This window comes from Triticum dicoccoides, chromosome 5B, assembly GCF_002162155.2.
Source record: "Triticum dicoccoides isolate Atlit2015 ecotype Zavitan chromosome 5B, WEW_v2.0, whole genome shotgun sequence".
NCBI classification, from domain to species: domain Eukaryota; kingdom Viridiplantae; phylum Streptophyta; class Magnoliopsida; order Poales; family Poaceae; genus Triticum; species Triticum dicoccoides.
Window position 1 is genome coordinate 11392778 of NC_041389.1, and position 9771 is coordinate 11402548.

Consider the following 9771-nt stretch of genomic DNA (forward strand, 5'->3'; position numbering starts at 1 on the left):
TCCAATGGTCGATCGAGTGGTTGACCAGTCTCTCGCTATATCATGACAGTCAGTTTTCGGCTTTCTCTACTGAGGTGCTCGCCCGGCCGAACTGGGGCACAATCGCAGTAGTTCTCCTGGTGCCGCATTAGCCGATGATACAAAACGCAAGGCAGCAAAACACAGGAGCCGGGCAAACCCAACATTTGACCAAAGACATGATTCGGAGCTGATGCATATAAGGCCTAACTCGAGACGCCGAACACGCCCTGAGGTGTTCGGTCTTTATGATACCGGGCAGAAGAATGCCCTAAGCCCCTAGTGTCCAGGTACAGGCGGGAACTTCTGACGCGGCCGATGCCAAAACGCCAGCCTCCTCCTCGGCTATGATGGGAAACCGGGAGATGTGTATCAACAAGAGACAGTAAGAAAGGTTTACGCAGGGTCTTAATCTGAAAAGATCCTTGCAACGGGTCCCTGCTGCACATCTGCGCCTGTGTCTCCGTTGTGCTGTATCCTGGACGAGTGTAGCACGTGCTTCATCTGTAAAAGAGAAGGACTTAGTTTCCAAGAAATATCGTGCAAAAGTTGTATTAAAATAGAATAAAATGAAGAAAGTTGAGCTTTATTGGCTCTCATCATTTATACATGCGGCCCCTTATAAAGGGGGTATGCGGCTGGGAAGCCCCTTGCTTAGTTACACCGGACTCGCCTAACCATGTCCGAGGTCTGAATGACCTGTTTTTAGGGGCTTTGACCTGCAAGGTCTGATTAGTGTGTGGCTGTCGAAGCGGTCTCACGTTCTCCGTGGTCGAGGAACACTCGGAGTTACTTTTTAATGAAATTATGCCACGTTGACAGGGCATTCTTAAGCGTAAAAAACGCGTAATGTGGTATTGCATTAGGGCTGGCGATAGCTGCGCGCCCCAGTAGTGCTTAAGGGCTACTGTTTGAATGGGGCGATGGAGAGTGAGCTTTTCGCGACGGAGGTTGTCGGATTGAACCGAACACAACCTCTAGTGGTACACAGCCTGTATAATTGGCTTAAAGGCCTGGTGTCACTCCTTTGAAGTAAGTGCTGCTACGGCGAATTTTGGTTGGGTCTATCCCCATTCTGCGGGCGGTGTCCTGGTATTGCAGGTGCCGCGCTGTCTTTTCGTGTTATCACATGAAGTGAGTTCACTGTTTTGACTTCTCATGGGAAAGTCTTCGGTTTTCCGGAGTGCTGCTTTTGGGTTTCGTCACTTTCGCTTGGTGTGTCGAGCCCCTTGTGTTCGGCATTAAGTTGGCCGGACTGTTTGAAGACCCAACAATCTCTGTGGGTATGGTTTGCAGGCTTCCCGGAGGTACCATGTATTTGACATAGTCTATCCAGAATCTTGTTTAGGTTGGATAGCTCGTCACTGTTGTCCTTGAGGGGCAGTGTTTTGTTGTTCGGCCGAGAGATTTTGAATCCGGCGTTGACCGCCGTACTATTCGGGCCATTTTCCTTATTCCGGCGCTGATCTTTTCTGCGTCGTGATTTCCCATTTCCATCCCTAACTTCAGATGTACTGGGTCGCTGGTGCTGCATCTAGCCAGCCAGCTGTCTTCCCCCGCGCAAAAGCGGGTCATGAGGCTTGTTAGTGCGGCCATTGTTCTTGGTTTTTCCTGGCCGAGGTGTCTGGCAAGCCATTCGTCTCGGACGTTGTGTTTAAAGGCTGCTAAGGCTTCAGCGTCCGGACAGTCTACTATTTGGTTCTTTTTAGTGAGGAACCTGTTCCAGAATTTGCGTGCTGACTCTCCGGGCTGTTGAGTTATGTGACTTAAATCGTCTGCATCTGGAGGGCGGACATAGATCCCCTGAAAATTTACTCGAAACGCATCCTCAAGCTCTTCCCAACTTACAAGGTATTTTCTGGTAGTCTTTTAAGCCAATGCCGAGCTGGCCCTTTGAGCTTGAGGGGTAGGTATTTTATGGCATGGAGATCGTCTCCTCTGGTCATATGTATGTGTAGGATGTAATCCTCAATCCAGACTCCGGGGTCTGTTGTTCCGTCATATGCTTCTATGTTTACGGGTTTGAATCCCGCTGGAAATCCAGGATCCAGTACCTCGTCGGTGAAACATAGTGGGTGTGCGGTGCCTCTGTATTTGGGTGTGCCGTTGTCTTCAAATGCTCGGCGGGTTATTTTGCTTCTTGGAGTCTTCTTTTTTGGCCCATAAATAGATCTGACTAGGTCGTCCTTTTTCCAAGGATCTTTATGCTGATTGTGTGCCGGCTTGTGTGCGGCGCCCTTTGTTGCTCTTGGCCTGTCATCTGGTCGTCTATCCGGCCAGGCGGCTTCCTTCTTTTTTGACTGCGGGGGCTCTAAGGCCTCCTCGTCAAATTCGAGCAACAGCTTGCGCTTTGGGTAGCTCTTTGTCTGGTGACTAGCGCCATGTTTATCTGCGTTGTTGAGTACTTTGCTCCATCTCATTCTGAGTGCGTCCTCCGCTGTTTTGAGCTTCCGCTTTTGCTTCTTCAAACTTCTTGGAGTGGCGACGAGCCTTTTATGAAGATTCGTATGCTCTGGTGATGTGAGATCATCTTCGCCGGGGATGGGTTGCTTGTCCAGTTCATGTCCGGCTGGGTTCTTGTTGACATGTGCGTCGTCCACTGCTTCGCCCTGCTCTAGGGCCGGGTCCGTATGGGCGCCGTTTTTATCGAGGCCGGTCTTCGGGCGGCGCTTGCGTCGCCGTTTTGGTTGTTTGTTGGGGGAGTTGTCCTTCGCCACGTCTCGTTTTTCCTCATTATCGCTTCCTTTTGGTGTATCCACCATGTATACGTCGTGAGTTGGGGTGTCTTTCCCATGCCCGGTAGGCGCCGGTTCTTGGTCGTCTTCGGCATCGTCGTCCATACCGTCGATGTCTTCGGAGTCATAGTTTTTCATGTCGGTTAGATCGTCGACAGTGGCTATTAATTGGGTGGTGGGTGGGCTTTGAATTTCTTCGTCGTCCGCATCCCAACTGTCCTGGCTTCAGTCCGGCCAGGGCTCTCCTGATAACGAGCGATACTTTAGCAAACTCAAGATGTCGCCGAAAGGTGAGCGTTGAAAGAAGTCCGCTGCGGTGAACTCCATGATCGGCGCCCAATTGGATTCGATCGGAGGGGGCACGGGAGGTTCGGAGTCCGGCGAGGAGTTGGGCACCTTAGAGTCACGAGCTTTATGAGGGACAAAGTCAGTCTTTGGCTCTATCGCCGTAGAGGTTGCAGCCCCCGAGGCGGTGTCTAGCCATCCGTCCTCGATCTGCGCAGCCGGCTCCGAATTAAAGATCGGAGCGGGTTCGAGTGCGGCCTCCAGTGTACTGTCCGGCTGCAGAGCTAAATCATGCTCGCCGTGATAGTGCGGCACGCTCGGCCGTGGCTTGAATCCATCGAGGATCAAGTCCCCGCGGATGTCAGCCGTGAAGTTCAAACTTCCAAATCTGACCTGACGGCCAGGGGTGTAGCTTTCGATCTGCTCCAAACGGCCAAGCGAATTGGCCCGCAGTGCAAAGCCGCCGAATACGAAGATCTGTCCGGGGAGAAAGGTCTCACCCTGGACCGCGTCGTTGATGATGGTCGAAGAAGCCATCGAGCCTATCGGTGACGACACAGAGGAACTCTCAATGAAAGCACCAATGTCGGTGTCAAAACCGGCGGATCTCGGGTAGGGGGTCCCGAACTGTGCGTCTAGGCGGATGGTAACAGGAGACAAGGGACACGATGTTTTACCCAGGTTCGGGCCCTCTTGATGGAGGTAAAATCCTACGTCCTGCTTGATTAATATTGATGAGGTGTGTTACAAGAGTAGATCTACCACGAGATCAAAGAGGCTAAACCCTAGAAGCTAGCCTATGGTATGATTGTTGTTCGTCCTATGGACTAAAGCCATCCGGTTTATATAGACACCGGAGAGGGCTAGGGTTACACAGAGTCGGTTACAATGGTAGGAAATCTACATATCCGTATCGCCAAGCTTGCCTTCCACGCCAAGGAAAGTCCCATCCGGACATGGGACGAAGTCTTCAACCTTGTATCTTCATAGTCTTGGAGTCCGGCCGATGATGATAGTTCGGCTATCTGGACACCCCCTAGTCCGGAACTCCCTCAGGGGGCCAATCCGGTCTTGCAACATTCCGAGATCGGTTCATCCAGCATTTTCTTTACAGACTCAGTGACTTCCTCTTTAGTCATTGGTATGTCAGAGTGTCGTTGAGGATCGTTGACATTTTCGGTATATTCATGCATTAAGCTGGTGCGGCGTCTTAAGGGTAGGATACTCCAGGAGACCCAGCAACGGACATGATCAATGCCAGTCAAACCGTTTGCGAGAAGAGCTCGGAGCTTAGCAAGCTGTGGTGCATAATTTTGTCGTTCCTTGTCAGTAAGCCGTTGAGGTAGGGGATGTCCATTACTGAGTCGGTGAGGGCGGTAACCCGGCAGAGGATTTTCATCGTCAGGAACGGTGATCCGGCAATAGAACCATGTTTGATTCCAGTCTTTTAGGTGGCTGTGATGTTTGGCGTGAGGAAAATCTACTTCTTTCCTCTTTTGAATCGACACCCCGCCATGTTCAGTATTGGGTCCATCAGTAAATTCTGTGCGGCGGTTTAAATGGAAGAGATCTCTGAAGAGGTCAACGGAAGGTTCTTCTTGTAGATAAACTTCACAGAACACTTGGAAGTTGCAAATATTGGACACAGAGTTTGGCCCAATATCTTGAGGGTGGAGCTGGAAACTAGCAAGTACATCCCGGAAAAACTTTGATCTAGGGGGACTAAAACCTCGGTCTAGATGCTGCATGAACACAACCACTTCTCCATCTTGAGGTTCAGGAGGACATTCCGGACCAGGGACTCACCAATGAATGACATCTTTCTTGGCTAAAGCGCTAGTCAGAACATACCCAGTAAGCTGTTCTTCTTTAATCCGGGAAGGAACCCAATTGCAAGAAGAAAATTCTTTTGGCCATTATTTGCTGACAAACTGTAAAGGAAGTTCATATGACAGTTTACGGTTCAATATTGACATACATAAACTGGTATCAAACCAGGAGATTTCATCGAAGAGTACATGTTAAACCGGAAATTCAGGTTCAGGTAATATTGGCGGTTTAAGTGAGGGCTAATGGTACCTGGCGGATTATCAAATTCTAAAGGTTAAACCACGTACAACAGAGGAAGCAGATCTGAAATCTACTAAGTGGTTGCAGAAACAGGTTTCACAAGATGGTAAATTAATTTTGGATCTACCGTGGTTCAGTAAAGAAAATTCTCTGAAGCCCTAACAATGGCGACAGCGGAACAGCAAGGAGCCAGATGAGAGTTGTTCGTGATCTTAAAATATACTATGCGGAGGCGAAATAAACTAACAACTTCAGCCGCAGAAGGAACAGGTCAAGTTTGATCTAGATTCAATAAGCTAGCAAGGGCAAAGTAAAGAGCACGGACGAACACTGACGAACACGGCCAAGTACCGAAACCTTAATGCAGATCTAGGGTTGAGGGAGAAGAAAGCTTACTTGATCCACAGGAGTGGCGGAGGAGAACCGCAGATCTCTGGTGCGTTCAGGTCGATGCAGTGGCCAGGGATGAGGCAGAGCTTCAAAGTCGACGGCGGCGACGGAGCTGTCGAGCTTGAGCGGTGAGAGGAAGAATAAGAAGCACGGAAAGGGGAAAAGAGAAGGACCCCGGAGCCTATTTATAAGGCGAATGTATAAAGTAGGCGAGCGCGAGAAACGAGGAGCTGAAGCGGTAAAATGGGGCGTAGCTGTCGTCTCGATCTTTGGAAGATAATTAATGAAGGGAATCTTTATAAGCTATTTATACAAAGATGACGTCATGACGATTTACTGCTATTTCAGAAGATGACGTCATGGCGGTTTACCAAAGTTTGCAGGAAGAAGACATCATGGCGGTCTACGAGAATCATAAGAAGATGTTCACATAATTTTTCTAAGTATTGCAGATTGACATGAACTGGTTCAAATCAACCTGGGGCCTAATGATGGGGATATAACTACTGAGTGTAAATCGCCCAGGAGGGGCCGGTTCACGCTCAACCATACTGAAGCTCCTAAAGACAAAGAAGATGGCGCTTTACTGATAAAGCTTAGAGGCCCAGAGCCCAAAGGCGGATTAGGGCCCATAGTGGTAATCCGCCATAGTTGTATAACTTGTGTTGTAAGTTAGGGAGGGAGAGACCGAGCCGAACACTTGTATGAGCCTGCCTCGGGACTCTGTAAACCGGACGGACATCAACCTGTGTATATATAGGGACGACCCGGCGGCGGTTCAGAAACAAGAAACAACACCTCGAGAGCCAGACATAGCGTGTTTGCTCCCTAGCAATCGAAACCCCAACAATTCCATCACAACTAGACGTAGGCTTTTACCTTCATCGTAAGGGGACAAACTAGTATAAAACTCACATGTCCTTTGTCCGGTTTAACCTCTTTAAGCTAACCCGTTGCAATGGCTCCACGACTAAGTCCTCTCACAAGGACATCTGACGTGATAATTCCACGACAGTACGCAGGTTACCGAGACCGTCAGGAATTTTGCTGCAGATTCAACCCGTATAGCGGACATGTCCGATTGCTGCTATGTCTTCTTGTTCACACGCGGCTGTCCGAATCCCGAGGAGATTGAGATATGTACTTCCCATGTGTGCTGATTACTAACATTTGGCATTTGAAGAACAAACAAGTACATCACGTGGAGATAAAAAAAGCCCATGGGGGAGTAGGGCCGGTCTTATGATTTTTGGGGCCCGGGGCAAAACTAGAACTGGGGGCCTTTATATTATATGAGAATTATAATAATAACAATGGATTTGAAATTTGTATAACAACCTTGCCTTCGCTCCTATAGCTATTGTCGTAACTGCATCTACGACATTGCGTTTGGATGATTCTTTTTGTGAGATCCACAGGTGTTACCCCGTGACTAGTTGTGTCATTTCGGTATTGTGTGCTCGGTACGATAATTTTTTTGTTCAGAGTTATTAGTCCTCATTTGGTTTTAACCCTACTTTGATCTAACATTTGACTAATAAACTATGTGTTATATATCACAAAATATAGATCATTCAAAACATCCTGCGAGTACTAACTCAATGATAGTTTTTTGGCATATAACTCATAAATTTTTATAAGTTAAATTCTAACCAACTTTAGGCTCAACACTCGAGGGGGCATAATAAATTCAAACGGAGTCAGGCTGCAAGTGGACATGGGCTGCCCGTGGTGCCCACTTAAAAGCCCGCATAATCTACATTCGCGAACGCCCACGGATATGTGGGATATGTGGGATATGTGGGTTTGTCCCGCGGTGCCCGCATCCAGCCCACGTCCATCTCACTTCCTTGTATCAGGGCACGCCGCGATGAAGCATTGTGAATTAGAACATGCTACCGTGTAGCTTTGCCATGGTTGCAGCGCGGCCGTCCACCTCGGCCGCGGCAGCCTTAGCGCCGCCATGGACATCGTCGTCGTTGTCTCCGTCATGGTTGTAGCCGTCCGCCTCGGCCATGGCAGGCTTTGGGCCGCCATCATCGTCGTCCAGCTACGTCATGCTCGTAGCGCCGTCGTCACCTCGTCCACGGCCGCCTTAGCGCCGCCATGGACGTGGCCGTAATGTCGTCGTTGTTCAGCTCTGTCATGGTCGCCACGCACAGACATCTCTCATCGATCGATCAACAATCATTCACTCATTCTCTGTTTCATTTACTTTTGACGGTGCATGATGTCCAGCTTTAGGCCCCTTTCCGATGCATGTCAACACAAGAAGTTCTGGTGTTCCACGATCACTTTTTAGAATGCAAGAACATTTGAGCATTTGTTGCATCCTGTCGTGCTTGTACGCGTTTGAATTCAGCTGCTCATTTGAGTGTATGAACTTTCAGACATGTTAATGGGATGTGGTTTGCCCACTAAACCGGATTATCCCGTGTAAAAATATGCGGGCATATGCGGGCCTCCCGCTTATACTATGCAGCTGATGTGGGGCGGACGCGGGCCTCCTGCGGAGAGTCCCACTTGCAGCCTGAAAACCGAGGAATTTTGTAGTACATGTAGCACAACCCTCACGCTCGCGTTGTATTTGGATTCTAATTAATATACACAAATACAAAATGATACGGAAAGACACTTAGATAAAACCAGAAATATATTTTATAGGTTGAATGACACAAGATATGCATTGCGTATGCGAAAGTAAATATAATTGAGATTGTGAGAAATGGTAATATGATACTCGACCATGTATATAGACGTGTTTTAGTTCTAGATACATTTTTTTGTCCATTTTGATGACAAGTATTTCCGGACAAAGGGAGTATACCTGAGATCGATTGGATCAACCATCAGCGTCGGTGATCGGACGACAGTGCTAGACGATGACGCAAAATAGACAGCTGCATGGCCCTGGCGGGAGGCGATCGGCCATTTGCAATGGCGTCCAACGATTGGGGCATCGCATCAGCCTTGTGTAACCCATCGATTCAGCGATCGTGGCGGCCTATAGAAACAGAAAACGCTAGATCGGGGCCTTAAGAAAAACGCTAGATCGGGGCTTGGAGATATGGAATAAGGATCTCTATTTTGAAGGAAGAGATGGACTAGAGTACATCTGTACATACGACGTACACCTGCAGATGCACTAGTTGAGATATGGAATAGCCACGATAGAAGAAGGGAAGCTGCGCCTGCGTGCTTGACTTGTGTCTGCGAGATTAAAGAAAAGCTTCGTCTGCGTGCGTGACTTGCATCTTCGAGATTAATGGAAAGCTTTCGTCTGCAGGCTATGCGATCCCTGCCTCGCTGGGCCGGCTACGTGCGTGCCTTGGGGAGGGGGCCCCTTGACCGTGGGGGCCCGGGGCGGTCGCCCCCCTGCCCCCCTAAGGGCCGGCCCTGTGGGGGCGCTAGTAGGACAAACTACTACTATTACAGGGCAGGGCTATACGCCCATCACATCTTTTCAAGGCTGCTAAAAAAAGGGGTGCCAGGCTATCAGACAAAATTATCAGGGCCTGTGTTTGACGAAAGGTGGTGGATATTTCAGTACTAGTGCATTTTCACCGAGTGCACAAAGGATCGTATATCGTCTGAATATATCAGGTGATATCTATCCGATTTACTTTTTATCAGTACTTGTTAAATGTTTTGTGAAAACAACAACTTTGCCCTATAGTGTTGTTATATGCAGGTACATTATTCATTACAAAAGCGTTGATATACCGCGGATATGGAGCATGGCCAGCATCATTTTTATTGGTGTTCGTCTATGTCGCTCAACTTCACGGACACACGTGCAAACCGCTGCCCCAGCGGTCCGATCTACATCAACGCACGCCGGCTTACAATGTGACGGTCAACTTGGCCGTACGCCCCCGTGGCAGACTCTCCTATCCATGCGGCTTACCACGCCTGCGATTGACTCGCCCGACTGCATCGGCTTACAACGCCGCAGCCGGTTCATTCGTCTGCTCCCGCAGCCGACTTGCCCGTGGTGATCATCAGCTTCGCGGTGGATAATTTCTGGCCTAATCTGTCCAATCAATTTTTATTGATACATTTTTATTCTTAAAAAAACAAATTACTCCGGCTTGCGATATTATTTATGCAGGAGCAATTGTTCATCGCAAAAGCTATGACCGTGTCATGGATGTATAGCTCGCACCAACATTATAATGCGCTAGCATCTGACCACGCCATCAAGCTTGGTGAATATATCTGCAAGCTGCCATTCTGCAGACCAGTTTACATCAACATGATGTGGTTAACTCGC